A 5,418-nucleotide genomic window follows, 5' to 3' on the forward strand; every position below is an offset into this window, starting at 1 on the left:
CTGATGGTTCTACTGGACCCCACATTGAGGGTTCTACTGGACCCCACACTGATGGTTCTACTGGACCACAAAATGATTCTCACACTGATGGGTCTAGAGCAGACATGACCAACTGGCGGACCCAGGTCCAGATGCGGACCCAAACGCAATGTCATCCGGACCAAGACAAAATCCATCTGTAATATGTATAAATTATACATGAGATTTCGCTGCCATGCAATCTATAGGTGTATTTCGCCAGTCTTATGACAAATGAAAGTATCATCACTATGACAACTCAGTGAGTGAGCAAGAGGCCAGTGCGGGCAGCGAGTGAGGCTATTTTCTGCATCGGTCCGTAGCGACTTTTTTGGACCCTGGAAACATACGAAATTTGTCGAGTGGACCTTTTCAGTTTCTAGTTGAGCACCCCTGGTCTAAAGAGTTCCATACTGGTGGCTGTTGTCGTGGTGCTGATGGTTCTACTGGATCCCACACTTCTTCTTTTTCTTGTTCTTGATAGATCTTTTTGACAAAAAATGCAAAGTATTATTAGTTATATGGATTGGAATGGTTCCCTTTAAGAGCCCCCCCCCACCCTCAACTGTACACCACCCACCCCACATGAACATTAGCATACAGCAAACAGCAAACGTACATACACTACCGTTCAAAAGTTTGGGGTCACCTTCATTTTTCCAGTTATTTGTTTGCAATTCAAGCTGCAAACATCTTTTGAATAGCTTGAAATGGAATAATGGAAAGTACTGAACAGCCACAGGTGAAAAAAGGTTTGATTACCCATAAAATTGGTTAAACTGGACAGAAGAGTGAAATCTAACCAAGCCTTTTCACCCATTTATTACATAGAAATAGCCCATTTTTCTACAGACATTTCTTTGGTTTATCAGAGAATGCATGGAACTATTGGAAAGCTCAGTGTCTGCCCTTTCCAATGGTAGGTGTATGACATTTGTTGAGTTGCCACCTCGTCCACAAATTCAAGTCAAAGTAGCTGCATGATTTTCTAGCCATCAGAATGAGCCTACTTATGAATGCACGATCCATTGTCTCAGCAATGTTTTAGTGTGCAAGCCAGTGCCATACATCGTTGGAAAGTGTAGATTCTCCTCTTTCAAATGATGTGTATATCATCCGGCATTGTATGAATTGACAGGAGCAGACATCAACTTTTGCATACATGGGGCTCATAGAACTCATGGGCAATTCTCGACCTCATCTCATCCAAGGAATGAATCTGTAGAACCACAACCGGCTATTATTAATGCCAAAGGAGTCTACGCTTTGATTTGTACACCAGACTAGACACTACCTATACACAGTAAAAAATATTCCCGTGATGTCACAGTAAACTACTGTGAAATGAATGCAATTAGTAGCCAGTAATTCCCTGTGGCCATCCTCACAGTTTACTGTGATCTTCTCACAGTAGTTTACTGTGGCCACACCACAGTAAGTTACTGTCACCCTACCCACACTACCATGATCCCGCCCCTCCATTCATCACCACAAAAGAGGTAGCTACCATGTTATTGTGGCACCTCCCATTCCCCACCATGACTGAGACAACTGTGGCATGGAACCAGTCCATCACACTGTTCTCTTGTATTGATAGACAAAAACTATCCATACTATCCAACTATCCATACTATCCAATATCCAAATTATCCATAACCACAGAGAAATTCAAGTTTCTGCAGTATGTGCAATATTATTACCACTTAATAATTGCTATCTCCTGGATGAGAGTACATTAACCAGTGTGCATAGAATACTCTAGTTGAGCATAATTAGACAATCCTGAAATTTCTTAAGTAAGCAAAACACCAAAAAGGGTACCTGCTACCACAATACTCACTACCAACTAAATAGCAAGCCAGCCAACAAACCAGTCCACCAGCCAACCAAAAGAGTCAGTTGTCAGCTAGCCAGCCAAAGAGCCGGCTAACCAACTAACACTCAGTTAGTCAGCCAACTAACCAACAAACAAGTCAGTTGTATGGCTAGCCAGCTAACAAACCAACCATACAGTCAACCAAAAGAGTCAGTTAGCCAGCCAACCAGCTGGCCAACAAACAGTCAGTTGGTCGGTCAGTTGCCTCACTAACCAACAAGCCGGACAGAGAGCCAGCGGACAGAGAGCCATCGAACCAGTCATTTAGGCAAGCAACTCAAGCATTGTGACAGTCTGAGTTTATATAGAGGTGAAAGTTAACCATGTGACCAGAGTAATCAGGCATGTGGCAGCTGCAGGAAGTAATTCAATGAACTTGTAACAGTCATATATACTCAAGTGAGGGCAGGTACTAATTGACAGATTGATTGGGCACTACCATTGTTCCTGGTTGATGGTAGGCAATGTCAATCATGTCAAGCATTTGACTTTCAATTGTGCAATGGCACTTCACAAGATAGCCTATTTTTTTTTACTAGGTGGCAATATTCTGATTTAAAATTGGATGCTGGAGTTTTGGCGTGCACATCCAAGACAAAGGCATTAGCAGGTGCCAACTTAAAAAAGTGTTTGTGTAGCACATTGGTTGCAACTTCATTTATTGGAAGCAGAACCAGCAACATTTCCAATCATAGACCTTCTTCTAATTAGGCCTGACAATAAGTAATTACACTCCATCATGGCCAGGAGCAACCTAAAGTGACATACAGATATGCAACATTGGTTACTGTCCCTAGGGTAATGCCAGGTTAGGAGGGATTAGAACCTGCAACTCTCTGATCTTAAGTCCACCTCCCTAACCATTAGGCCAAGGCAGCCACATAATGCACCCAATCATGGCCTAGACAAAGAAAACACCTGTTATAACCGCACAGTAGTTAACTGTGATATGACGAAAAGTCTCTCTGGATTTCACAGTAACAAATTATGGCAGAATGTCACAGTATGTTACTGTGAAATGAATGCAATTAGTAGCCAGTAACTCCCTGTGAGTTCACAGTAAGATATTGTTACACACTTGAAGTGGGCGAAAGTTCAATGGGAAGGCATGTCAGTTGGGTTGAAAGCTGACGCCTTTACAGTAGTTAACTGTGATATGACGAATTCACAGTATGTTACTGTGAAATGAATGCAATTAGTAGCCAGTAACTCCCTGTGAGTTCACAGTAAGATATTGTTACACACTTGAAGTGGGCGAAAGTTCAATGGGAAGGCATGTCAGTTGGGTTGAGGGCTGACGCCTTTACTCAAAGTGATATACAAATATGCAACAGTGGTTGCTGTCCCTAGGGCAATGTAGGGGTCGGAGGGATTTGAACCTGCAACTCTCTGAACTTAAGTCCACCTCCCTAACCATTAGGCCAAGACTGCCATGTAGGGTAATCTGGGCCTTCAGACAGTTCATCGACATTTAGTCATCAACTTCTTGTTTGCTACATGTCTTCCCATGCTTGGTCATCTTTTTTCTCACTTCCTCATGTCAATATGTGCAACCTGAGGGGGAGGGGCTTAGGACATACATGCTTCAGATCGTGTCCCATCATGCAATGCACTTATGGAGAGCCATTTATCTAGAAGGAATATATTAAGTGTGCTTCAAAATATTACTCCTTGTGTGTGTGTGTCTCCGTCTGTGTTTATTGTAGGGGTTGTACTATTTAAAGTGGAACACAAGAAAAATGGCCATATTCCCACCGTCATGAAGATGGTCATTTATATCTCCCAATATATATAAGCTCATTCTTCTGTTACTTGACAGAGAGTGGGGATAAAGTAGTCAACTGATGATGGGTATATACATGTATACCACAAGACATTAAGAATGAAATAATTTGCTGAAAATGTCAATGAAAGGTGTGATTGTAATGAAGAGCCCAACCTGTCTTTGACTGAAGTTGTGCCCCAATGCACTAATAATTTAATAGATGCTCCGCCCACACAGTAGTTTACTGTGATGTTTCCTAGTTTATCACTTTGTCATGCTGGTTATCCTTGAAGAGCACAGTAAAATACTGTGATGTGCAAGTTAGGTGAGAAATGGCAAGTGATACAATGATTTCAGACTAATTTGCTGTGTGCCGTGTGACCATCACAGTAGCATAGTGTACCAGAACATCAGAGTAATTAACTGTGAGATTTCACAGTAAATTACTCTGAAATCCTTGTAAATTTTTACTGTGAAGTTAAGGTACACTTTGATTAGTCAAAAGTTAGTGATACATTTTGGTTTGTCTATACAAGTAAATCCATTCAACAGTTTACTTTTTCCAATATCAAATTGCTTTTGTTGCATGCATTATTTTCAAGGAACAATTACTCTATACACTGATTTTATACCAGAACTGAAATTGAAAAGGAATAAGCTTAACTGTCAGAAAGAAGCATTGTGGGAGGAAAATGTGTTGACCCCAAACTTTTGACCGGCAGTGTATATACGTATATACATCACATACAAGTGAAGGAAGGAAGAAGAGAGGGCGAATTGCACTGAGCATTTAAAAATAATCACATTTATAATGTTGTTAACTGCTGTATAAGCTGCTATATGGTGTGTTAACAGGTTTATAAATAATCACATATATAATGTTGTAAACTGCTGTATAAACTGCTATCTGGTGTGTAAACTGGTTTATAAATAATCACAGGAGGGTCATTCCACGCCAAATCTCTGAATCATTCCGCACGACCATCTCAGATTTGGCAGAAAAAAATCAAGGAGGTTCACAAACGTCCCAATAGGAAAAGTGCAAAATTATAGCTCTCAACTCCTCATAGTTTTGTCATTAAAAATGTTTTTGTCAGGTACCCCCCTGACTCGTTTGGAACAGACTTCTCAGAGAGCCCACTTTCAGATTGCCGTATCTAAAAAACTGCTTTAAGTAGGTCCTTACAATTTTCAAGGGTACTTGTGAAATGTGGATGTTTACATATACTCTTGTCATTTACCACCGTTTTCTGGGGGCTTAAAGTTTCTTGAAAAATTCTCACCTTTGAATTTGTGGGCATCTTTGAAGGACTGTGGTAAGCGCGGTTTTAAAGACAGAGGTTTGATATGGACACTGTATGTTCCCAACCAATCTCTGCAAGTTGTGTTGAAAGACTGATCTTCTGCGATGAACAGTTTAGAAGATATGAAGTCTTTAAAATGGAAAAACTGAAACTTGGTACCATCTTTGTCATGTTATTAAAAAAAAAATGTCACCACTGACCACCATATTGCACAGAATGGTTGGCAACATACATTGTCCATATCAAACCTCTGTCTTTAAATCTGCACTTACCACAGTCCTTCAAAGATGCCCACAAATTCAAAGGTGAGAATTTTTCAAGCAACTTAAAGCCCCCAGAAACAGTGGTAACTGATAAGAGGATGTGTGAAAATCCACATTTCACAAGTACATGTTCCAAATGTTACCCCTTGAAATTCACAAGGACCTACTTAAAGTAGTTTTTTAGATACAACA

The sequence above is a fragment of the Engraulis encrasicolus genome, unplaced genomic scaffold, assembly GCF_034702125.1.
Source record: "Engraulis encrasicolus isolate BLACKSEA-1 unplaced genomic scaffold, IST_EnEncr_1.0 scaffold_58_np1212, whole genome shotgun sequence".
In the NCBI taxonomy this organism is placed as follows: Eukaryota; Metazoa; Chordata; class Actinopteri; order Clupeiformes; family Engraulidae; genus Engraulis; species Engraulis encrasicolus.